The sequence below is a fragment of the Nyctibius grandis genome, chromosome 15 (genome assembly GCF_013368605.1).
Source record: "Nyctibius grandis isolate bNycGra1 chromosome 15, bNycGra1.pri, whole genome shotgun sequence".
NCBI lineage: Eukaryota > Metazoa > Chordata > Aves > Nyctibiiformes > Nyctibiidae > Nyctibius > Nyctibius grandis.
Genome location: NC_090672.1, coordinates 12,126,131 through 12,151,711, shown reverse-complemented (window position 1 = coordinate 12,151,711; position 25,581 = coordinate 12,126,131). Strand labels below are relative to the sequence as shown.

The 25,581-nt window shown below is 54.8% G+C and overlaps 1 protein-coding gene and 1 long non-coding RNA gene across 3 annotated transcripts in view; one reads left to right on the top strand and one right to left on the bottom strand.

The window, feature by feature from the left end:
• Positions 1-880, top strand: part of LOC137670515 (uncharacterized) — a 58,097-nt gene extending 57,217 nt beyond the window's left edge. Inside the window, exon 2 of the long non-coding RNA XR_011049305.1 lies at positions 83-880. This is a non-coding gene — a long non-coding RNA (uncharacterized lncRNA). The remainder of the gene's footprint in view (positions 1-82) is intronic.
• The window catches only part of RPL38 (ribosomal protein L38), a 326,451-nt gene that overhangs the window by 278,910 nt on the left and 21,960 nt on the right, over positions 1-25,581 (bottom strand). Inside the window, exon 1 of one of the 2 annotated variants that reach the window (XM_068413409.1) lies at positions 2,690-2,703. The exons of the other annotated variant lie outside the window; for it this stretch is intronic. The gene's annotated coding sequence lies outside the window, so the exon portion shown is untranslated. Of the gene's footprint in view, positions 1-2,689; positions 2,704-25,581 lie in introns of those variants that run through there. 2 annotated transcript variants of the gene reach the window in all.

Below are 25,581 nucleotides of genomic sequence, written 5' to 3'. Positions count from 1 at the left end.
AAGAGGAATCACGATTTGCTTCATCACAACCAGCTGCCTCCCAGCCTGGACCTTCCATTAACACCGTGTTTTTCCTTCACAGGGTCCGTGGTGAAGGCTCGGGGTGTGGGGGCCTGAGAGCGGCACGTCCCGAGGTGCTGGAGCACCCAGGAGCACCCTCCCGAGGACGGGCACAGAGAGAGGGACAGCGGGGACCAGCAGCTCCCCGGGGAGCCACGGAGCTTCACCCACCACCGAAAGCAGCTTCTCCACCAGCTGCCCCCTGTTCCCTTGCTGGACTCCGCGTCCCCAGCCTGGCGAGGGGGGTTTCCTCCCGACGCTGACCCATGTGGAGCCAAAAGGACTTAATTAGCTGTTCTCTGTTGGGCTTTGGAAATTATCCTCTGGGAAGTGCTGGTGATGGATGGCAAAGTGCTCGGGGGTCAAATGGCAGCTTGATGCTTTTCCCTGTGAAGGACCAAGTGCTTGCCCGGTTCCAAGGAACCAGCTGTGGATTTTTTTTTCTTTTTTTACCCCTCTACTCTTCTTTTTGATGCCTTATGGGGTCTTGGGCTCTTCATGAGGATGGCTGGACCCAGCCTGCAGCACGTGGGTGCCGATGCCTGTGGTGGGAGCTGGAGGGGCGAAAGCCTTCGGAGGAGCTGTGGGGTGGAAGCCGAGTTGGCGATCGTGGTGTCCGGGGCTTTAAAACTGTCTGGCAGAGCCTCATCTTGTGCCAGGGGTGTTGGGTGGCTTCAGGGGGGGTCCGAGCACCCGCGGCCCCATCACATCCCACATGGAGCCCAGTGAGTGGGGGATGCCAAACCGCAGCGAGGAGAATGTCGAGATGGGGGAAAATGTCACCTTCAGAAATAATTAAACTTCTTAATAAAACCCGTTACCTCTGCGAGTGCTCGATGTTCTTTTCCGTTTGCCTTGGCTCAGCCACACTTACATCACGGCCCTATCGCGGGGCTGCCGAGGGATGCGTTTGTGCAGGACACCAGCGCTTTAGCAAACCTCTGCCCTAACAAAGCCGGGCCAAGAGTTTAATGCCTTTGCTTTGCAGAAAAACTCTCCCCTGTCCTTTCCCTCTTCCCTTTCTGCGACCCTTAACCATCACTGCCCGGGCAGGGCCAGGTGAGCTGCCCCTCGCATGTCTCCTGCTCCAAAAGCAACTGAAATGCAAATTATTTCCCCTTAAATCATGTTGTTTCATGCCCCTGAAACACCAAGTCCTGGGTCCTTTCCTTTGACACCCATTATTCGGCTTACTGTGAAGCAACAGTGTGCCCATCCCACTGAAAATTGCCAGGGGAGGTTTAGACTGGATATCAGGAAAAATGCCTTCCCCAAAAGGGTTGTCGAGCACTGGCACAGGCTGCCCAGGGCAGTGGTGGAGTCCCCATCCCCGGAGGGATTTTAAAGCCGAGTAGATGCGGTGCTGAGGGACATGGGTTAGTGGCAACGCTGGGTTAAGGGTTGGACTCGATGATCTTAAAGGTCCTTTCCAACCACAACAATTCTATGAAAACACAGGCTGTGGCTATGGGGGACACCTCCAGCGATGGTCCCGCTGTTACCCCACCCCAGGGAGAGTGTGAGAAGCAGTGCCAGCTGCCACGGTGCTGCCACGGCCGGTATTCCCTGCGTCTGGCCTCACCACGGGCCAAACTCTGTTTTCAGCTACATGTTTGAATCACCCCAATGTCCGTGTAGGAGGGCTGGGTGTAGGGAGGTTGAATTCCCACGGAAAGGCAGAGGCTCTGGGTCACTCAGACCCACCACCCCGGTGGTGCCCACACCGTAGCATCCTTTGGTGAAGATCTTCGTGCCTGGGAGCGGCTCCTCCATCAATCCCAGCCTGCATGGACCTGCTGATGGCCACCAGTGCTGCCTGTCCTGTGTCCCCGTGGCTGCAGACCCTGCTCTGGGGATGGAGGGGGGAAGCTCAGCGCTTGGCTGTGGCCCTTTGGGAGTTCATAACGAATATCTACTTCAAAGGCCGGTTGCCTTTGGTGTCGCTCAGTTGTGTAGTCCCAGCTTGTTTGGAGACGGTGAGCAAACAGAAAGCCAGGCCGTTGGAAAGGGGAAGGGTGTGGGAGCTGTGTGGCTATTTACCTGGGTAACCAGGAGGAAAACCTGCCTGTCATTCTTCCTAATAAATACAAACGGGAAGCACGGATAAACTCATGGGGATTTATTAGTTTGCTTTACCAAATGCAAATATTAAGACTCGTTGGCTCGGCCCAAGGGCTGCCTTTTGCCTTTTGTGTGCTCTGCAGCGCCTGGCGCCCGCGGGTGCTGATAAGGGGGTGCGCGGTGCTTCGCCAGGCGTGCTCGAGGGGTTTCTTTTGAACTGTTCCTGTCTCCCTTTCGCTCAGGCTTGATCCTGCGAGGGGCTGAGCACCTGGCAGGGGCGCGAGGCGCAGCGCTGGCTGGGTTTGTCGTGCTCCAGCCTCGCCAGCCCTGACCTGCAGCATCTCCCCGTGCTGGGTGATCTCCCCACCAGCATGCCCTGACCTGCTGTGTGCCCAGGGAGGGTTTTCCGGTGGTGTTTGGATTTGTAGGGCCAACCAGGAGCAGGCGAAAGCTCCCTGTGCTTATTGTCACTGTGAAGGGTAACACACCATCCTGCCCCATCGATTATGGGCCCTTTTACCCCTGCATTGAGAGCAGCAAGAAGAGCTTCTGATCCAGCTTGGCTTGTACCTGCAGCCACTCAAGTCCAGCCTTAAAGAGCCCCTTTTTGCTACCCCAGTGCCAAGTTACTGCTTCTTCCCCCTCTCCATCTGTGCCCTTCTTCTCAGCAAGGGTCATTAGCCATTGGAAGGGGCTGCCCAGGGAGGTGGTGGAGTCCCCATCTCTGGAGGGGTTTAAGAAAAGCCTGGACATGGCACTTAGTGCCATGGTCTAGTTGCCATGGTGGTGTCAGGGCAATGGTTGGACTCGATGATCCCAGAGGGCTCTTCCAACCTCATTGATTCTGGGATTCTGTGTTTTCCCTTGGGTTGCTAACGTGAGGGTCCTGTTCCAGCGAAGGCTCAGCGGGCAGGAGGCCCCTCGCTTGCTTTCATCCTACTGCTTGGGAAAAAGGGGGAGCAGAGTCCAGCTGGGATGGGGAAGGCTCAGGGATGGCAGGTGGTTAATTTTCCTTGCTTCAGATTGAAAAAATACCAAGTTAGAAGCCAGGAGCCATCGCAGGGAGGAGGAGGAGGAGGCCAGGTGAGCAGCCGGGGGGCACACAGGCCAACCCCAGCCAACCCCCTCTTGCAGTTTTCCATTCCCATCCCTGTCTCTGCCCCATTTCATCTGTCCCTGCATCATCTGGGGTGTATTTATGGGCAGTTAGAGATGCTCATCTAGATGTTATTTTTCCTCCAGGGCTCGTAAAACCCATCTGCTGGCGCTGCCGGCCAGCGCGGGGGGGGATGTCCAGACCCGCCTGGGTCCCGGAGATGATGGTGTGCAGGTCTGGGAGCTGCATGTGCTCCATCCCCTGTTTGTTTTGGCAGCTTAGGGGTGTCAGGCTGCGGCTGCAGGTGTGTGCGGGATGGGTCCCACCCGGGATGCTGCAGGGGCACACGGATGGGGACCCAGCACCGCTCTGAGCACAGTGCTCGGGGGCTTCTAGCAAACACCAGCATGGATGGAGTGGGGGTGGTTGGGCTTTTCTGGAGATGCAGTTTTTCCCATTTCTCAATATTTTTTCAGATTTTCTTGCTTGCCTTCGCCTGAAATAGCGACACACTCACAAAACATCAGAAATCTGCACAACAGGGGCTGGAAATAACAGTTTTCATCTCCTACATCGTTCTCCCAGGTGTGCTTGTGCGTGCCAGGCAAGGACCTGCTCCTCGAGGCTTCTCTGCAAACAGGGAACCCTTCAGCACCCCCCAGCTCCCAGCATCACCCCTTCGGAGCAGCCGGGGAAGGTGCGTGGGGGCCCTGTAAGTGGTGTGGGGAGGAGAGATGAGCCTGGGGCTGCTCTGGGTGAGGGGCTGCTCCTGGGGCTCTGCTGGCTGGTGAGTTGTTGTAACCTGGGTTTTTTTTCCCCTAAAATGCCAAGTTTCACCATTAGTTTAGCTGCAAGCAGAAAGGGGAAAGTCTCTGGCTTTGTCTCCTTGCGAGGAGATAAGGCTGCTGCTGCAAACTGGGGTTAAACTTAGTCTGAAGCCCCCTGAAAGCTGGGATTTGTGTATAAGCCTGTGGGTCTCGGTGTCTCCACGCTGGACTTCTGTCACCTCCTTGGAGGGATCTGTCACACTGAGCTGGGGACTTGTGTCCCCTTGCCACTGCTGAGTAAAGGCTCAAAAAGTTGTTTTTTTTAGCTTATAATCAGCGATTTCTTTATTAAAAAACAAAAGGCGGGGGGTGAGTGGCGTGTGGTACTTTCCATGGCCCCTGAGAAAGATGGAAAAAGGCTTTTGGTTTGTTTTTTAAGCCCTTTGGCCTTGCTAGAAGAGCTGGAAATATCATGTGGAGATACAAAACCTTTTTAGGCTGGAGATTCTTATTGCCTGTGCTTGCTTAGTACCAGGTACATTGGGTACCTACAGAGCTCCCCGCAGTCGTGCTATGCAAATGGTAGTGATTAATGAGCATATTTGTGATTAATGAGCATATTTGTGATTGCCATGGGTGAAACAAGCCCCAGTTACAAGGACTGCCTACAGACCAGCATCTTCACCCTCTGCAGAAGTTGCACACAGCTTTACTCGTTTAATTCTTGCTTGGAGCAAACCACACCTGGGAGCAAGGCTGAGCACCTGGGGGCAATTTTTGACCCCCAGCAGTTTCCCAGCTTTCTTAGCACCATCCAGGTGTCCCTAATTCTGGTGTCAGTTAAAAGCTCCCCGCGGAGGCTGAGTCCTGGTTATGTGATGGGGCTTTGCAGGAGGAGCAGCTGCCTTTGCACTCGAGGAGGGTGTTGGAGGTGGAGGTAGGTGAGGCTGAACTTCTTCTCCTGGTTTTTGTGTGTTGCACCAAGCTCCTGGACTTGACTGAGGTCTGTGTAAGCTGCAGATAAATGGGCTTGGGTGTTACATGCCTCGGCTATCGTGTTGGTGTGATGTTGCCAAGGGATTTAGCGTGCGAAGGGGGCCAAACCCAGGACTGAAATAGCTGATTATTGTTTTTTGTTCTTCAGACAACACAGCTGAGCAAATCCAAGCCTGCTGTCTGTTCATTAAGGGTCTAATCCTTTGTTTTCCCCTGGAAAAATCCTTTCCAGGAATCCCAAGATTTCCTAAGTAGGGCCAAGCTTAGAAAATGGAGGAAAATGGGTCCCTTTCCCATTACATTGGGTATTTCTCAGCTCTTTCTTCAACCCTTTCCCCTTCTTGTTTGTCCATGTGTGCTTCCCTCCTCTTTTCCACCTTCTGCACATAAGCTCCTCTGGGGAGGTCTGGTGTCCTGCAAGGGATGAGCTGATGTTCCAGCTGCCCCTTGGGCAGCTCTCTCACCTCTCCCTTGCTGATGACTTTCTCAAAAGCCATAATAATATCTTTGTCAAATTTGGAGGAGGTGTGGGCTGGGAATTGGGCTGAGAAGAGCTCCCTGCCCTGGCTGGAGCTGCCCCAAGCAAGGTTTCCCCAAAGAGTTTTAGGCTGGGAGGGGAAGGGTGCTCCATTCCCACCTCCTGATGCACTGTGATGGCACTTGCAATACACTCTCCTCCATCACCTCTGAAAATAATTGCAGAGTATGAGCAGGTTGTGGTGTTGCTGTGGGGATGCCTCTCATGTATTTTAATCCTAATGTGCCTTCCTAGGGAGATGCTCCCCTGTTGTGTTTTTAATTGTAATAACTACTGGGTTGTAAAGCCCTGAGTACTGTGTGTATGGCGCAGAGCTGGCCCCGCTCCATCCCCTGGGCTGCCCTGGCTGGTGTGTCCCTGCCTGGTGCTTGGCTCTGCCGGGATGGCCAGAGGCAAAGGGAGGTAAATATGGGGGCAATGTGTGAGCTGAGTGGGAACACGGGGCGGATTGTCCCCTGTGGTGTTTTACTTGGCTTTCCTGCGCCAGTCAGCAGGAACTCTGGTTCCAGCTGGAGCCTTGACACGGTGTGCAGCAGCATGTGCTCTGCTCTTGTGCTGCTGGAGACCAGAGGGAAGGCGGCTGCTGGTGGCATCTACCCGTTTCTGGGTGGTGCCGTGTCTCCTGCTCCCACTGAGCTGGTGGCTCTGCAGTTGGCTGCAACCCCATCCATACCCCCATTCCTCTGGGATGCTGTGGGACCGATCCTGATCCTCCTCTGGTACCCACCATGGCTGAGGACACAGCCTGGCTTACCTCCACGAGCTCCTCTCCAGTTTGGGTGGTTTTGGGGCCGTGTTTTGCACAGTTCACACCGGGGCTTGGTGTGCATCTCGATAACCCCCGGGGCAGGAGCAGCGCTGGGTGCCTCCAGATCCAATCCCGCAGGAATGCCCGTTAGCCCAAAAGCTGCTTGGCAGCAAACACTCAAAGCTGAGTGAGTTTTGCCCTCTAAGCCTTCACCTTTCGGTTGCCTTTGAGGGGAGGAAATTCTGCTGAAGATCTCTGTTCCCTCCCAGCAGAGTGGTTTTCTGGTGCACAGAAGCCAGACCATCCCGTTGCGAGCAGGATGCGTTAGCCCTTGGCTACAGCAGCGTGTCATGGTGCTGGGGGGGCAGGCTTTGCTCCCCACACAGTGCCTGGTGACGTTGGCTGGGTGCTTGTAATGGCAAACCCTTCCTGGAGTGTGGTCTGACGTTCTCCACCTCCTCTTTAAACTAACATGACAGCCCTCTCTCACCCTAATTAAAACCAGCAGAGAGGGCTGGTCCAGGACGTAGCTTTGGAGGCTGTAAAATTCTAGGACAGTTTTATGTAGCACAATTAAAAGGAAGGTAAAAAAAATTGTTAAGAAATTAAACACTAATTACTCTTTTTTTGCCAGCTGAACTGTTTTGGCAGTGGGGCTGTAAGTGGGATGCAAAGACCTGGGATGGTTGGTTCTCTGCTGCCGTAAATCACATTGATCAAATGTCCCCTTGCTTTCTAGCTGTGTAACTCATCTGCTGTCAATTAGCCTAAATCACATTCTTTTCAATTAAACAGCCTTAGAGGCCTGATAGTGAAGTCTGGTGGGGAGGGGAAGGCAAAGCCTGGTTGTAGGCAGTGAGGTGGAAATATCTTTTTAAAAGGTGTGATTCCCACTTTAGTGTTTTCCATATAAAATGTGATATTATTGTCTGTGCTCTGGGGAGCAATAAGGGCTGGAAGCCCAGCTGAGGAGGGAGCCTGCGAGGCAGAGGGGACTGGTGGTGGCAGGTCCGAGGTGGCCCAAGGGATTCGATGGGGATTCCCAACTGGGATGCCTGAAGGAGCCATGGCTGCAAGAAACCTGCTTTGGGATGAATTTCAGCTGTTCCCTTAAACTCCTGCCCTGATTTCCCACGGTGGGGCAGAGGGTTGCAGACTTGCACAGGGTTTGTGGGGCTGGGTGAAGGGGCTGCTGGTGGGGCTGTGGTGTGAGGGCTTGTTTGTGCTCCAGGGAAGGTGAAATTACCCCGTCGTTTGCGTGCAACCAGTGATGGGAATGGGTGGCTGGCATAATAGGTGGTATAATTTGCCTTGGCTGGTGAAGTAAACCGCTGTTTCCTCTCCCTGTGTCTAGTCTTGCTTGCTGGAACGTTTTCTTTCTTGATTGGAAAAGGAAAACAGGCTGTGAAGAATTTGGAAAGGGGTGAGGGAGGCAAGGCTTGGAGTAAATGGCTCCTTTTTATACCTGCATCCACCCTGCACCTTTATTAAAAAAGAAAAAGTAGGAAAAACCTTCCCTGATGGAAAGAAAGGGGACTGGGGTGGCCTCTGGTTTGGCTGGGGAGTGCTGGGAGCAGGGGAGATGCAAGTGTGGGGGCTCCAAATGTCCCTGCAGATATCTGCTGGCTGGAAACAGCTTCATCTCCCTGGGCTGCTTGTCCAAGGCTCTGCAGGAGCTGATGCCTCCCAGGTGCTCCTGGGCAGGGGAGGACACTGATGGTCCCTTCCACCTCTCCCCGCATGGGAGCAGGATGTTCTCCCAGGCTCAGGCCTCCTGGTTGTGCCAACAAGCCCCTGCAGGTTATTCTGTTGGGAAAACCAGGCTCATTTATTAATGTACATAGTGTTAATTGCTGTAATTTGGAGGCTGGCTTCCCATTCCCAGAGCTGTGGGTGTGTGCTGCCAGTGTGGAAATGCACGGAGGAATGTTTTCCCCCTGAGCCCCGGCGGTGAGGGGAGGATGCTCCTGTGGTTAGAATGGTGATGACCGGTTTGTGTTGTGGGTTTGGGTTCAGGTGCTAAAAGAATAATGAGAAAACCAAACATATCTCCTTGTTGTAGGCTAAAAATACAGCCAAATGGATATTTAAATGTTAATTAATATAATTCCCCACCACCACCTCCCCAGGCAAAGCTGGCAATTCAGAGCATGCTTTGTTCTTCCTCCATGCCCTCAGTCTCCAACAAGAGCTTTGCTGGCCTCCTGGAAGAGCTCTAGCTGGGGTAGCCCAGGCTGGGGAGAGGCCCGTAGCCTGAAGGAAGGCAGCGATGCCGCTCGCCATCAGTGCCAAAGGAGCTGGAGGTGTGGGACCAAGATGGCCCTTGAGGCTCTCAGTCTGGTCTGCCCTTGGGCTTTGTTGGCACAGTTGTGTTGGTGAGGAGCAGAGGGAAGGAAGAGACTTGGCTCTTAGTTCTCAGCAGGGCTGGGTTTTCCTGTGACCCATCAATGAGGTTATGGGATGGGGCAGGTCTGCTCATGCCTCTGGTGTTCCTCTTGCAGGAGCTGTTGGCCCCAGCTCTGTCCATGTTTAAGTGGTCGAGGCAAGAGCAAGTCCAAAGCTCTGCTGGAGATAAACGAGGCAGCAGGACCGTGGCTCCCTGAGGTCCTGCAGGACCTCTGGCTTTGTGTCCTCATCTTGGGGAAGAAAAAGAAACCCACTGTCTTTATGGTCATCTGGCGATGCCAGCAGAAAGCCTGGCTCGGGGCCTCTGGTCCTGCAGAGGCAACAAAGCGAGGTCCCTCCGTGCACGGGGGCGTTCTGGGCTCCTTTGCCAGGAGCGCGCGTGTCCTCGCGAGCCAGGGCTGCCGCTCCAGCTCTCCTGCCCCGTACCAACGTTTGCTTTGGAAAAGCAGCGCCGGTGGTTTCTGGCACGTGCTCCATCTAACCTGCCATCAGAAAACAACAAACCCAAACCCGTAATTGCCTTTGGTCTTGAGCAATTTGAGCTGGGTGTGAATTGGCCGCGAAGGCTTGAAAAGCGCTGAGTGCCGCTGGGCTGCGGAGCCGGGAACAGGGCTGGTGGTGGCAGAAGCCAGCGGATGGTGTGTGTGACCCAGGACCACCCCGTCTGGCTTTGCAGCCCTCGCTGCATCACCCTCTATCCCAAAGGAAACCCACCGATGCCCAGGGCTCCGCTGGCACCAAACACCAGCGTGAAACCCCGGCTTGGCAACACCCACCACTGCCTGCGTTGGTGGGGGGACGGTGCCCCGAGTCCTGGACCCAGCCGGGTGGTTTTAGCTCCCATGGAGGATTATTAGAAGTGGAGAATTAAGCAGTGCATTTCCTGATTTCTCTCTGTTCAGCAGCGTGGTGTGATGCTAGCAGCCCTTCCCCCTGCCCAGCCTCGCACAGTTACTAGAATTCCTCTTGGGGAAGGCGGCGGAGGGGAGAGTAAATCTGATTTAATTACAGTGACACAACCTGCATGGCCCCAGCGGCTCGGTGGGTTTAATCTGATTTGGAGAGGGAGGCGGTGCAGCGGCTGCCGCTGGCACGAGCGCCTGCTGCACATGATGGGCTTAGGGCAGCGCCAGGCGCGGGCTGCCCCGGGGTCCAGCAGTGGTGCTGGGAGGCCTGGGCTGCCCACCCGGGGTGGTGGGTCCCAGGGATGGGGTCCTCAGAGGGCTGCTTGGCGGTGCTCTGTTTTCTATTGCTTGTTCTGGAGGTGATTTGGTTGGAAGTGACTCCTCTTGTGTGCCAAGGAGGCAGGAGAGTTCTGGGCTGGTCAGAAGCAGCTGGACAGTGTGGAGGTGATTAAACATTAAGTCCAAATGAAAGAGCTGCTTCTAGCAAATGATCTTGGGGAGGGGAAAAAAAAAAAAGCTCCAAGCATCCTACAAAGTTGAGGCATGAATGGTTCCTGGCTCCTGCAGCTTGCTCTGTGCCTGTCAAGGAAGGGACCTCTCTGGGTGCTAACGCTCCTTGCTGTGGTGGCTTGCTCTGGGGCATCTCCAGTTGCAAAGTTGCTCTTGGCAAACGTGCCCTTTGGGATTCTTTGTCCTGAAGCTTAGCAGATCGTCTTGGGCTTTTGGTGTAACTGTCACCCCGCTTCCTCCTTCACAAGTGTCCTCTCACAACTGAGAAAGGTCACTGCTCCAGGGAAAAACCTGTCCCATATGCTGGCACCTGCCAGAGAGGTGTTACCTTCTAGGTGCTCCTGTCCTCCAAGTGATGGCTGGCAGCAGCCTGGTGTGATAGTGTGGAGAGCTGCCTTGGCTGCAGGTCTCCTTTCCCTCTCCTACGTGACTATAGATATCTTTGGGTGGTTAAAGGTGTTTCAGTGGCAAAAGGGGACAGGTTTTAGATAAAGTTGAAGGCATAGGTAATTGGGAGAGTAGTGGTTACCCCTACCTGGCAGCTTTGGAGAGGGAGAGATGTGCCTCAGGTTCAACTGGTATGGTCTGCAGGTTACCCATGGCGAAGTACAGGGTGTGGGATCCCAGCTTTCCATGTAAAGTAGGATGTTCTCGTCTGGTGGAGAGAATAAAAGATCCCAAGGATGCAGTAATTAATTGCAATCTTCTTACCAGTGCCTTGTGATGACCTGCTGGCTGTCCAGCTGATCAATTTTGGCCTGTATCTACCCAAGCTGGGCTTCCCCTCCTGCTGATGCACAAGGACATGCTTCTTGGTGGCAATGGTGTCTTTCAGGACATTGGGGGTTAATGGTCTGTTGACCATGCTGTCCTCCCTGAGTATTCCCACACCTACTCCCATCCAGGAGCTGAGTGCTTGGCAGCTCCTGGGGCTGCAGGGAGGATGGGAGCAAGGGGACCCCACTGGAAACGTCACCTCCCACCTTGTCTGAGGCTTTTCATTTCTGCTTTTAGAAATGCCCACTTGAATGCCCTCCTGAAGGGGAGCACCCTTCTCCCACCCCTCCCTCGAGTGCCAGGAGGTGAGGAACATCCTCCCCTCTCGCTGGGACAGTAGTGGGTGCTGGAGCATCCCCGGGGTGCAGGTTGGGTCTGGCAAGCTGCTCTGTGCTGCTGCCTGGGGGAGACGTACGTGGGACCTAACCCAGCTTCAAGCAAGGTGTTTCTGCTGACACAGCCACCGTTTGCTTTAATTGTGGATTATTAAGAACTGCTTTTATTTTAAGAAACTGGCCCCTCGTTACAGTCCCCAAACCCTTTTCCCTACAAAAGGGGTGTTGTGCCTCTTACCTTTCGGCAGCGCGCGCTTTAATTCCAGCCCGCAGCCCTGGCTGGGGGATCTGGAGGCGGGGGGAGCTTTCGGAGCGCTCGCACTCCATAACTCAGCCCAGCCTACAGCGCTGCTGAGGTATTTTACACTTGCCAAGGCAGATAATTAATCATTCCTGGAGAATGAAGAAATGTTTTCTGGCCTTTTTTTTCCCTCCCTTCTCTTTTTCAAAATCCCTGGTTTTCTTTAACTTGATGCCCCTCTGATGGGATGGAGGAAGGGGTTTGGGATGAGAAGTGTGAGGGCTGGCTGGCTCTTTGGGGAAAGCTATTGCTGTTCCAGGGCTGGGGGACAAGTGCTTTGTTGTGTCCATCTGCCTCTTGCTGCTGTGTGTGCACGAGGTGAAGGTGCTGCTGAATCCCAGGGCTGGGATGCACAGTTCCCCCATCGCTCCTGGGTGACAGGAGCCATGAGCACTGCTTGGTTTCCATCACTGTGGGGATGCTGATGCTCTTGGCAACTGCCAACCTGCTTTCTCAGGGAGCATCTCTTTGACCTGCAGACGCCTTCCTTCTAGTTCTGTGGTTAATTGTTTAATTTTTTTCAGTCATTAAATTAAAAAAATGCAAACAAGCCAACCAACCTGGAAAGAACCTTAAAGGTGGCGCAGAGCTCACCAGTTTGATGGGAGTGTTGCTTTTAAAGCAAACTATTCAGGAAGGTGCGTCATCAAGTAAAGATTTCTTTTTACTGTTCCCTTCAGCCCCTCTTTCTTCTATTTCCAGTTGTGGTCTGGACTTTGGAGAGGATGCTGTTGTCTCCTGTCTTTTGTGAGAGCTGACTGGATTGATACTGGGGTCATGTGCACTGACTAGGCTTTGTGTTGACATTTAATGTAGGCATGGTTTTGGCTGTTGGCTTCACAGTAAGTCTCTTCCCAGTTCCTGAGCAGTGCTGAAGGTCACTTCTCCTTTGAGCCGTCAATTACACAGAGTACCTTAAACTGCTTATCAGAAGTTATGTAGGCACAGGGAAAAGATGCCTAGTAGAGCCATTTCTGTAGCAAGAAGTTCTGGGTGAAGCTGTGAATCAGAAGACCTCGTTGCTCTGAGCCCCTGTGGAGCATGTGTTAGCTTGCAGTAGGCTGAATCCCACTCAGTTGTGGTTTTTCTCCTGCTTTTCTGAGGCAGCTTGAGCTGGGACATGGCATTCTTCACCTCCCTTCCTCTACTACTGCTGCTATGGCCATGCAGTAGAAAGATGTGGCTGCTTTTCAGGCTCTTACCTTGCAAAATCTGATGTCAAGCTTTGTTAGCAAAATTTGAAGTGCCTCCAGTTCCAGGAGTTTTCAAGGCATGATACAGGCAAAAAACCGCCCAGGAATCATCTGGTGAAAGGAAGCCCCAGGCAGGCAAAGAAACCAGTATGTGCAGTTCTTCCCCACTGCTGTCCAAGTGGGAGCAGGATGGGAAGGGGGATAGGGGTATCTGCCACCAGTGCTCTCAGGTCACCCATCCTGGGGATTTAGAGATGTTGTGGGTCAGAGCCTTCCAGTGACCGTGTTGTCCTCTGTGCCTGGCAATGTGTCTTGGAGCTCACATCAGTCATGTGAGGTGATGCTGATGGTCCTCACTGAATGGATTGCTCTCAGGTTCCCAAGGGTGATTTGGAGTGTGCAGGCTGGAGTACGTGGGCAATGAGGAAGAGCCCCCTTGGAAAGCCATCTCCTGGGTTTTTGGTGATTCCTGTCTCCAGCATTACCATCCAACTGGGAGCTGGAAACAGCACGTCAGCTCTGCTGAGAGCAAGCCAGCCCTTTGTGTATCTCCTTGAAACGATATTGTGGTTTACTTAATTAAAAGCACAGAGCATTATTGTGGGAATGACAATGAATTAAAAAGATTAAATCTAGGAAAAGACCTATCTGGCCATCTCATCCAGCCCAGCTCTGCTGCTCTCTGAGGTGTCCTTCTTCCCTACAGTTTGAGGCGCCTCAGGTGATGTGTTTGCTCCCTGTTCCCCAAAGAAATCCTTCTGTGGTCTGTTAGAGAGCTGTTTGTAGAATGGAGCAGGCTGGTTGCATCTGCAGCCTGCTGCTTCATTGATCTCCCAGCTGTGTTTCCACCCAGCACTGGGTTTACTGACAAGCCTGGCCAGCCCTGGCAGAGGGCTCAGCTCCTCCTTGCTTAGACCTTGCTGTTGAGCTGATGTGCCCAAGGATGATGCCCTTGGGAAATCTGAAAGTGGGGTCCTTTCCTCCTCCCTTCACAGCTTCTTTTTGTGAAGCTTTGCACTAGCAGGTTCTTGGGTTGAACTGGAGAGGGTTTGCTGGCAGAAGCAGCTCTTCCTTGGGCTGATTTGAATGCTTTTTTGGGAAAACCTGCCTCTTCATCCTCTGTGCATCAGGATGGAAAAGTGAACTTCCATGTGCTGAGGGTGGTGGAAATGGGTGATCAGCTGGTTTTGGGGGAAAAGAGAAGCACCTAATTAATTCAAGGGACAGAAGCTCTGCTGTGGTGTCACCATCCCCCCATAACCTCAGGCTAGATCAAGTCAAGTAGCCACAAGCGACTGCAAGGAGGAGGACGTTGGTGGGGTGGATGGGGGTTTTGGAGAATGTTGGTGGGGTGGATGGGGGTTTTGGAGAATGATGCAGGTGCTGGTGGGAAAACGCTTCATCTCCACGTCCTGGATCAGAGCGGTGGGATGTGCAGTGGCCACCATGCTAATAGGTGGGAAGGGTCCACCGTGGTGTCACGTGGCCCCAGATCTGCAGCAGGGGCTTTGCCCACAGCTGATGCTGGGGATGTGCAAACACGAGCAGCTGCTGCTCAGGGCAGAGCTGCCCGAGGGACATCCTGCGGTGAAGTGCTGTGACAAAACACCAGCACCCACGTTTCTGCTGCCCCAGGCTCCTGTTTGACCTTGGATGAGCTGTGTTGTCTCTCTGGCCGCATCCTGGAAGGCTGTGTGGTGAGGTGAGCCCTGCCAGGACGCCCGGGTGTGGGAAAGGTGCCTCCCCGTGCTCCACGTGCCAGCGCTGTCACCTGATGTTAAATATGGGCTGTTTGCTGTGCCTTGTCCCCAGGAGCTGTGGTAGGAGGGGGCTGGCTGCTTTGCCAGGAGGTCTTAGTAAAAATCAGGATTTTTTTTCCCTTGGGAAGAGCCTTTCTCCCTGCCTGTGTCTCTTCAGTGGGTGTCTGTGTGTTGAGAACTGCCAAAAATCATGACCTGGGTTATAAACTGAGGTTTGTGCTGTGATACCTCACCTGGTGAAGGACCCAAATCCTGGGGTGGTTTTCTACACACCAGGGAGCAAACAAAGTTCAAGTCCATGTGCTTGAATATATATGTGATGGGCGTATAAAAACAATGCGATTTCTTTCTAAAGGCCATCTCCTGGAGTGTTTGATTTACCTTCAAATGTCAGCCCTTCAGGTGTGTTCCAGTCACCCAGGAAAAAATCATCCTGGCCGCCCATTGCTACAGAAATGTCATTTTTAAAAAACAAATCCTACAGTTGAGGCTATTGTTTATTCCCATGGCTCCAGGAGCTGAGGCTTTAAGAGCTGTTGGTTTTTGACAGCTTTCTGTTAGTCCTGGGAATGGGCAGTTCTGAAATTAATATTTGCAGGCCCTCCCCTCCCTACCCTGCGCTCTCGCTAATGCAAAGGGGACTCTCACCCCCAGCCTGGCTCCCAAGTACGTGATTGAGAACATGTGAATCCACAACGCCTGAACTGCGGGTGACCTCCGGGGAGTGAGGGGGTTAATCAGAGCTGGGCTCTTCCCCACACTTCAGTCGCTAAAGCTCCTGCGCTTCCTCCTGATGGCTGATAAGGAGGGATTGAATTTATGAAAGAGATGAAGATGTTTGGATAAGCTGCGGTACCAAAGCCTGCCTGACAAGTCAGGGCCTGAAGGAAGCCCGTGGAGCTGGAGGGGGTTTGTTGGGCTGTTTTTCCCAGGCCCCTTCCCCCAGCTGGGACTGTGTCTGTAGGGATCCAGCCGGGGATGCGGGTGCTTCTCTGCATTGCACACCCTGGGTACCCTGGCTGAAATGATGTGCTCCAAGTTTCAGCTTGGTCCTGGGCTCTGTGGGGCACAGCCGGGCTGCCTGGCAGCTGGCAAAGCCTCAGCCCAGCCTCGCTGCCCTCCCACTGGGGCCATGTATGGTGAACGGTGTGTGTCCATCACCCTGCAAAGCCAATGTTGTGGCTAAAAATGCTGCTCCCATAGCAGAGGTGCTGTGGTACTGGTGTGATGGGAACTTGTGCCACGAGACCCAGGGGATTTCTGTGGGGACACCAGCACACAGTGGCCTCACAGAAATGTGTCCTGGCTCTTCCTCACCCTCACAGAATCAATCAGGTTGGAAGAGCCCTCTGGGATCATCGAGTCCGAACCATTGCCCTGACACCACCATGGCAACTAGACCAGGGCACTAAGTGCTATGTCCAGTCTTGTCTTAAACCCCTCCAGAGATGGTGACTCCACCAGCTCCCTGGGCAGCCCCTTCCAATGTCTAATGACCCTTGCTGAGAAGAAATGCTTCCTAATGTCCAACCTGACCCTCCCCTGGCCAAGCTTGAGGCTGTGTCCTCTTGTCCTATCGCTGGTTGCCCGGGAGAAGAGGCCGACTCCCACCCTGCTACACCCTCCCTTCAGGTAGTTGCAGACTGCAATAAGGTCACCTCAGCTCTGAGAGGTGCAGGGCTTTGAGACCCCCTTGGCCAGCTCGGTACTGTCCCGTTGGCTACAAGGAGCCTGCTGCTGGCAGCCCCTGGGCAGAGAGCACTGGTGCATCTGTGACTTTCTTTCCATACCCAGGTCTTAAATCAAAAATATGGGCTCACGTTATTGAGCACAACATTTAGGTATTTCCCTGTTGTTCTTTTGCTGCGCCAGAAAGGCCAACACCTGGGTCTCGGAGATCACTATCTCTGTATATTTTTAGACGTGCCTTATCAATGCGGGAAGAGGGTGAATCATGTTTGGGAAAGGGAGCTGCTGCTCTTCCAAGCGTGCTTTGGAAAACAGACCTGAGCTCCAGGGGAAGGGAAGGGCAGTGGGGAATGACCTGTCACAGGAATGTGGCATCTCTCTGGCTGCCTGTAGGGTATCATGGGGAGGACAGCCTGGCCCCCTGGTTCGGTGGTGCTTTGCTGGGACGTGGTGGCTTCTCATGGGACACTGAGCAGCCTGGTTCCTGCAGTGGGAAAGGAGGTGACAGCTCTAAGGGTTTTCCCAAAGTTTAAACCTGTGGCTCCCCTACCCAGTCCTAGAGCGGTGGCCAGTATGATGGTGGACCCAGGAGATGCTGGTGTGGTGAGCTCAGAGGGGCACCTGCACAGTGTGGCTCTACATCTGGGCTCTCATCTGTGGTGCTGTGTGCCAGAGGCTGGGCAGGGTCTGCTGAGCCCCTCCTGTGGCCTTGCCCATGGTCACAGTGCCTCAGTTGTCCTCCTGGAGCCACCTGAAGAGGAGTTTTCCACTTGGGTGCAGAGCCGTGGAGTGATGAAGCCACCAGCTGCGCTCCCCCAGGAGAACTTGGCTTTTGCTGCTCTCTGGGCTGCCCTTCTTTCCCTGAAAGGCAGTGCTGAAGCTGGAGCCCCTGGATGCTGCTGCCTGTGACCTGGTCGAGGCACCTCTGTGAGTGGCCATGAAGGCTTTTTGCCTTGAGGAGGCTTGTGGGTGGGGAAGGTTAAACCTTTGGAGCTCTGGGCATGATTATTGCCCCCTCCTTTGATATCCCCCCACCTCCGCAAGAAAAGAAAGTAATTCTGGTTGATGTCTCCATTAAAAAGCTGCGGCAGTAAAGTGGTTGTTTGTGCTGAGAGGGGAATGCCCACAGGTAATTTATCTTGACATTTATAGAAAGCATAAGGGTTTACTCATTCATAAAACGAAGGAACAGGGTGTTTTTCTGCATTGGCTGGGCTCTGGAGCTGCTCGAACATTATTGTAGCTGATGGTAATCGTTTCCGGACGTGCCCCAATGTGCCTACGGGGGTTGCATGGGAACAGTAACAATGTGGGACAGGAGAGCAAACCTGTTGGGCAGGAACAGCCCGGCCGGAGCTAACAAATCCTCTTCCTCCCCAGGCTTTTCTGAATGGCAGGTGAGGGCGAGAGCCAAGGGGAGGACCTGCTGGTGCCCAGCACCCAGGAGCTGGTGTGCGCTGGGCTCTTGGCGTGTTTTAACTGGAGGGAGCCCTCGTGCTGGGGCTCTCCGTGCTCTGTAGCTCTGAGGAATGGTGAGGAATGCTTTGTTTTCAGAACAAACTGTGTTTTGAAAATGATTTTTGTTGCTTGTTGTTCAAGCACATAGAGAAAGCTGCTCTGTGCTGGATGGAGCAGAAGTGGAGGGTCTGGCTCCAGCCTTGGAGCAGAGAGAGGGACTGAGGCATCTTGAGGAAGGTCTGTGGCCTCCCGTGAGCTCAGACCTGCCTGCTGCATGGACAGCAAGCCTGTGCGTGTGCCTGGGCTGTGCAGGAGCCCCCAGGCTGGCTCTGTCAATGCTCTGGAGAAATGCAGGGGTTTGCATGAAAATGCACTGGCTTGCAGGGCTTTCCTCTTCCCCACGCTGCATCCACGTGCTGCTCTTGGCAAACCTTATTCAGCAGGTCAGAAGACTGTGGAGGTGCTCTGGCCCACCTGTCTTAGCTCTTGAGATGCTCATATCTCTTCTTGGCAGAGAACCAGGTATGTTAGGTTATCGTAAAGTCTGTGGTGATGTTCCAGCTCTTTATGGCTGACCTCGTGGCACTGGGCTGCTGAACAGCCATGGTATCAAAGTGTTATCATCGTTAATCCCCCTATAATCCAACTTGCTAACAAGCCCCCATCTCCCTCTTGCTAAATTAGCAATTGTGGCAAAACCATCTGCAAAGGATCAGCAGGGGAGAGGCACTGGAGAAGATCTGTAGGCTTTGGAGAGCAGGGGTGTTGGAGTTCCCCAGCTCCAATCCTCAGGGGCTGGAGCCAGCCCTTGGGCAGTGTCCCTAGGACACAAAGCAGTGGGCTACAACAGGGATAGCAAGATGTTCCCTGAAGAAACCTCCTGGTGTTTCTCAAGGCTACAGGGTGTTAAACAGTAAGTGTCCAGCTTGGGACTCATTCTTAGTGTTGGGCATCTGGTGCTTATCGATCCATGGTAGCTGCTAGCCTGGAAGTTGTAGAGCTTGGGAAAATGGGGTAATGCTCTCCTTGACCAAGAAGCTGAGGGAGCAGCTTTGGCTGCAGGACAGCCGTGTTTCAGCCAGGCACTGCTGGCATCTTGCAGCTGGGGTAGACAAAAACTGATCCCCCAAGTCCCCCTGTGAACTGGAGGAGACTCACCCATGCTCTGCTGGCCTGGCATGGCTGGTGTGCCTGGGTGTTTAATAAACAGTGGGACTAATGAGGAGAAACCTGCCTGGAGTTGTCTTAAGGTGATAAAATTCCTGTGCTGCTTGAGTGATTAGTGTGGCTTTCTGTGAGATGATGCTGGGTTTGGCTCTGGGTCTCTCCCTCCCCTCAGCGTGTCTCCTCTGAGCACCCCGGCAGCTTTCTGGCTGTGCACCCCATCTCTCTGCCTTCATCTCCACTGGGGTATGGCACATCCCTGGCAGGAGAAGGCTCCAGGTGCCACTTTTCTGTCCCCACAGGGTGGGTGGAGAGGGGGAGTGATGGGGCTGGGTGCTGTGAGCAGGGCTGGCTTGGCCCCCCTGCCACCCGTCCTCTGCACCCGGCCGAGTTTTCCTCCTGTCTCTTGGGAGCGGCCGAGCCGCAGTTTTGGCAACAGCATCTCGTGGGGCATGACGTGCCCGAGTGTTTGAGCAGGTGAGCCTGAGCGAGCGTGGGCCGTGACTCAGATGCACCCGCCGCTGCCGGCACCGTGCCAGGGCCACTCGGGGCTGTGAGGACTGCTCCTGGGCTGGGGGGATGTGACGGGGTCCTGAGCCCGGTGCGGGGTACGGTGCCTCTCATTGCACAGGGGTTTTAGAAGCTTGGGTTAATCTAAATCTTCCTTGACCGAAGTGCTTCATCACTGGCTTCGTTTGGGGTGGGTGAGTCACGCGTTGAGTCACGCTGTTCCCATGCCAGGTGGGGGACCGCAGAGGGGACACTGTGCTCAGACAGGGCTGAGCTGTGAAGTCCAGAGCTCCCCTGACACCGCTCTGGTGCCGATCCCCTTCCTGGTGTGCCCCCAGCGCTGACATCCCCCTCACTGCAAGTGCCATCTCTGTCCCCCCTCTTTTTTGTCCCCCTCCCTTTATCCACTTTCCCCCGGCTAGCCATGAATCCCAGCCCCGGTGCACCCCTGCCTGCTGCTCGCACCGTGTCGCCGGGGCCTGCCCTGGTTGGGGACTTTTAGGGTCGCAGCTCGGGGACTCGCTGCAGTGTCCGAGCAGGCCCGGGGGGCTGCTGAGTGCCCCGACCCCAGCGCGGGGTGACACCGCAAACAGCAAAAAATCCTCATTTGCCGTTAAAACGCCCCAATCTCCCCCCAGGATCTGACGGTGCCGAAGCCCCTTCGCGTGGGGGGGGGGTTTGTCCCCCGGGGGAGCGGTCGGTCTCCCCGCGCTCCGTGGGGCCGGGGGCGAGGCCATGACATCACCGCCGCCGCTGCCCATTGGCTGCGCCGCTGATGACGTCATCACTGCGCTGCGTCATTGACCGCCTGGCCTGTCAGGTTCGGTGCGGGGGGGGCCGCGGCGTGCGCGGGGCCTGCGCGGGCGGGGGCTGGCCGGGGGTTTTGCTGCGGAACGCGAATTACATTCATTAAAATCACTAAATTCCGATTAAAATAACGTCCCGGCGTTATTAAATATGAACATCGCGGCGGTGATGCGCGTCTGGGAACAAGAGGACTCGGGGCCGGGACCTCGGGCAGCGCGGGGGGAGCAGCCTTTGGGGCGCTCGGTGTCTTCAGGGCGTCAAAAAAAAGCTGCGTTTATCCCATTTAGCAAGACTTCATGTTTCACCAGCCCAGAAATAATAGTTATTAAGGGTCTGGCTGCTGTCTGGCTGGAAGGAGAAAGTTCAAAAGAAACTTTTAAGATATTACAAAAGAAACGCTTAAAAAAGCAAAACGTAGTCCAGAGGTTTCTAAGGGTGAGGTGGTTGGAAATGTCTGTTTGAAAAGGGGAGTTAAATGCAGCTGGTCCCTCCGAAGCGGTGCTGGGAGTGGAGGCTGCGCCGCTGCCCTCCTCCAGCCCACCGTCCCCGTCCCACAGTCGGCTGCTGCTGGCTGCACGCTATTTCCAAGGACAAAACAAAGCCCTTTACCCCGGCGTTCAACTTTGACCTTGCTGTGGCAGGATTAAAATCTCATGAAGACAGACAACTCCATTGCAAAGAGTTAATTCCCCCCCCTCCCTTCTCCTCCCCTCTGTTTTTTACTCCTTTTCTTTCCAACTGGCCTGGTTTGCCGCTGAGAAATTGGGAAAACAAACAGCAAACAGACCTCGGCCTTGTGGGTGCTGCTGTCTGGAGGACGGCGCGGGCGACCCAGCGCCGCTGCAGCCCGGGGCAGGATGCACAATTGGGGCTTTATCTTCTCCCTCTTACGTCTGTGGCTCCGCACTTTGCTGTTGGGGTTTGTTTCTTGTTTTTGGCGCATTGCTCGAGAGGTTGTAGGGAGCCCCACGGCCGCAGAGGGGCTGTTTGTGAGTGCAGAGATGAAATGCATCGCTGGTGCAGGCTGTGAGCCCCGGGGCTAGCTGCCATCGCTGGCCAGGGGCACCGAACCCCCCTTTTGCCCACGGGCTGTGCTCTGCAGAGGGCTGCACCGGGGGCACCTCCCTGCGCCTGCCCTGGCTGCGTTGACATCTCCTGAGTGCATTTGCTGCTTGTTTCTCATAGCAGGAGAGAGATTTTACACGTGTGCAGGCAGTGGAGAGAGGGGTGGAGGTCCCTGTGGCGCTGCCAGTTGCAGGGACTGTTGTGGAAGCAGCATAAATGCTCATTTTCTCGGAGCAGAGAGGTTTTTCCCTGATCCAATGTAAAAAATTTGTCCTCTTATTGCCTCTTGTACCCAAATCTGGGTTTAGAAGCAGTTTTGGTGAAAAGCTGAGTTTGGCAAGAGTTTAGGGTTGCTTTGTCTTTTTTTTTTTTAATAAAAAAACACCTCCCAAAATTTCAAGCGATTTTAATGGCAGCTTTCTAAGCATCCACTGATCTCTTTTCAAACTAAAATGTTGTTCGTGGTTTCCTCAGCTGATTTCCAGCCGAGTGCTGGTGCAGCTCGTCGTGTCGGAGTCCTGGTGAGCTCAGGCTTCTGCTCTGCGTTGCAGCTCCCGTTTCTGCTCCAGCTGCTGGGCTGGTGGGACCTGCTGAGTGCCGGCCAGCTTGGGAGAGAGAGATGCCTCCTTACCTTAGGCAAAGTAACACATAGTCAGATTTTTAAACGGAGTTTTAAGAGGCTGAAATAAGTGAGAGCCTGCTTTGATCTCCTGAAATCTTGTCCGTGCTACGAGGCAGCCACCTGCTAGCTAATAGATGGGGGGAATGTACCTTTGCTGCTGGCATGGTCTTACCCTTAGCGGGAAGCTGAGCCTGCAGCTTTGCTTCTCGTGACCCCCGCTGCGGGCAGGGCTCTCTCTTGCCACCCAGACAAACGCATTTTTAATTTATTGTATAATGGCTGAGTGCGACTGGCATAGCTGGTCAGGAGTCGGAGCAAACCCTTAACCGAAAGGCTCCTCCAGGCTCTCTGGGAGGGAGGGCGATGCGGCTGAATGGCTTCCCATCTCTTTGCCAGACTCGGGCCGCGATGTGGGGGCTCAGGAGGGTGGGCGAGAGCCTGGGATGCTGTTTGCAGGGCTCGGGTGTGGGTGAAAGAGCTGTGTGATCCGCAGGCAGGCCGGGAGCATCGCCGGAGCCGCTCAGACTGGGCGTCCCAGAGGATGCTGTGAAGTTGGGGCCAGATGGACGTCGGCGCCTGACTCCCGTTGCAGTCAGCGGGGTCTGGGCTCTGGAGGCAGCGACTGTGCCAGGCTGTGCCTGAAAGGCTCCTGACCTGTTTCAGGCCAAGCTGAGGATTATTGTTTGCCTACAAGGAGGCTGCCAGGAGCCATTTCAGATGCGGCGCCTGTGCTGGCCCTCTCCTCGTGGGTGCTGCTGGGAGCCTGAGGCACGGAGGGGCCTCTCCTTCATGGTACCTGGGCCAAGAGCATCGTCGTGTCCTTTTGGGCTCTGAGTGCTGCTGAAACTCTCCCTGAGATTGAAGTAGGGCAGGCAGAGGGAGTATTTTACTCGCTGTTTGCACCACTGGGAAAGCAAGGCTTGTGCAAACCTGTGCAGCCGTGGGTGAACACTGGAGCTGTGCCCTTGGTGACCCTCTCACCTGTGTTTTTGGGCTTTCTTGCAAGGAGTGTGGAAGGTGCTCAGGAAAATGGGAGGGTGGCTCCCGTGCTTCCATCTTGTGCTCTTCCTTCGTCTCCCACCCTGGCCTGGTGCCCCAGCTTGTCCTCCCTGCTGCAGTGTGGAGGATGCTCAGGGGAGGAGCTGCTCCATGGGAAGGGGAAGAGTTGAGCCCTGGTGGTGTTTCATGGCTGGCACGTTTGGGAGCTTGTGGCTTTCAGGGGAAGGGTAACGGCTGGGTGCCAGCGTGGGTGTGAGGGGTGTCGAGATGGTGCAACGGACCCTGGGGAAAGCAGAGCTCGTGGAAATACAGGCAGCGAGGGCAGGGAGAGCCCAGGGAGTTCACGCAGGTATCGCTCCTGCAGCAGGGCAGGGAGGGGGAGCAAGGGCAGACCTGTCGGCAGGTCCGGAGCGGTACCCTGGGGCACCTTGTGGCTTCGGGGGTGGGGATGTGGAGCCTGGGGTTCGGGCCCGCAGCATCAGGAGCATCCCCAAGAGCATGGGAAGATGGGCAGAGCTGGCTGCTGGGGAGGGATGGGGAGAGCATCTCCACTGCGTGCAAACCCACATTATCAGGAGCAAAACTCCCCTTGAGGCAGGAGTAATCGTGGTGTAAATCAGCTCTGTCCTGCCTTTGGATTTCAGTAGCCTTTTTAATTTTTTTTTTAATAAACCCTGTGCTCTCCTCTGAGGACCGGCGAAGGGGGAGGACGAACCTCCTGGTTTTCAGCCCGCTATTACTAAGCAACCGTGTCCTGAAATTCACAGCCCAATGGAGAGAACTTTGTTTACCAGGAAGAAAACCCTTGAAAAGGGGGAATCTTTGGCGGAAGCATGACGGGATTAACGCTGGGGTTTCTTTAGGCAGTTTTGTTGTTTTTCAGGGCCTGACCTTGGTGCTCTGATTCGCTTTTGCCAAGCGACTCTTTCCCTGCCTAATTTAGAGCGTGGCATTGTGCTGGGTGGGAAGGGGGAGGCGGGAGGGCCAGGGCTGGCAGCGCAAACGGGAGCCTGCGATTATCTGGTTTAGAGCGGAGGGAGTCGATCATTAGATGCCGTGCTTCTGAAAATCCCGCTGTAATTAATTTTCTCCTGAATTAATTAGAGGAATTGTGAAGGGAAGCTGGGCCGGGAAGGCATGGGGGAAGTTTTTTGGGGGTGATATATAGGTTGTTGGCAGAGCAGGATTTAAATCGCCTTCCTCCCTGCTCCTGGGCTGTTTGCTAGAGCTGCTCTTGCCTCTCAGCCATGGCCAGTGTGTGGGCAAGGGGGCAAGGTTCTGTGCACAGCATGTCCCTGGTGAAACTGTCCTGAGTGCAGATTCAGGGCATTTACCCCCTTTTTTTTTGTGTGCCACTGGCACAACCAGTGTTGCAGTGGGATGGATGGGGTGGAGAGCTCTCCGGGGCTGGTGTGGTGAGGCTGGGCTGTGCGAGGGACCATCGTCTCCAGGCGCTGCCCAGGATGTGCTCCTCACCAAAGGGGAGAAGGAAATTCAGTCTCAATTTCTGGTTCCAGCAGAGGAGAGGGGTTTGGAGATACTGGTTTGTCGTCAGCTTTGCTGTGTGACACGGATGGAATCGCTGTCTCACCTCTGCTCAGGAACAGGGGAGCGGTTAGTGATGCCATGAGCCTTTAGCACATGATGGCTTGTACACCTGAGGGTGTAGGAATGGCAGGGGGGTTGTGTCCTGGGGGCCCTGTGCTCAGCAGGAAGGTCTCCAGCATCATCCCCAGCTTGGTTTCCTGCGTCCAACCCTCCGCTGGTGTCCAGCCGCAGGAATTCCCAGGCTGGGGGGTGTGCGTCGTGCCCCGTGGCCCCCAGCTCGGGCTGCTTTGCGGTCAGTGGTGGCTAATGGTGGCTAATCCTTCCTTCCCGCTCGGGGCTGGTGGAGGCGGTGGGAGGGGAGGGCAGGCGGCCGAGCATGGGAATCTGGAAGGCTATTCAGTGGTAATTATGGGCCTCAATACTGAGCGAGGGGGAGGACGGGGGGAGCTGGGAGAGAGGGGCAGACCCGTGGGGAAAGGTGATGTGGGGAGTGGATTCTTCCCCCTCATCCCCATGGAAAGGGAGCAGGGTGGGGGCAAGGGGAGGGATGGAAGAGGGGACACACTCGGGCAGATCCTCCCTCCCCAGGGTGAGGGTGGTGGGGCTCTGCTTGCCATCTCCTGCAAACGCTGGTGCTGGCTGGCTGGTCTCTGGGGGATGCAAGCCCTGAGCCTGTGTCCTGGTGTTGGGACCCCTGGCCAGCTCCTGATGAGCTGATCATCATGGCATGGTGCAATGTGCTGTTGCACCTGTTTAATTAATCCCGATTAGTCCAAGTGCTGTTGCCTCTCCTGGGGGCACAGGCTGAAGGGCGGTGGGGCAGAGACCTGGCCAGCAGCTGGTGGGATCCCCGGGCAAGGAGCTCCTGAAGGCTCCTGTGGTGACATTTCCAGTGTGCCTGATTTGAAAAGGGGTTTGGCATGTCCAAACCCACAGCTGAAGGTGGGGTTGGGGTGTCTGCATTTACGAGGCACCCTAAATCTCTGTATCAGCCATGCACGCAGACCTCAGAGGTCTGGTGGCACAGGAACTAGAAGGAATCAGTGATCTGCAGGTCCTTTGGTCCATTTGGGAACCCCTGCCCTGGGGAGGGGGTTGTTTAACTCTGGCTTTTCCAGTTTAGGATACTTCTGAAGTAGGCACTAAGGATGCTGGATCCAAGGTCTTGTGTGAGGAATGATTTGTATGCTGGAGGCTGTGCTGCTGTGTGCTCCGTGAGCTCTCTGCTTATCACCTGGCAAAGGGCTTGCTCTTCTAGCCTAGTTT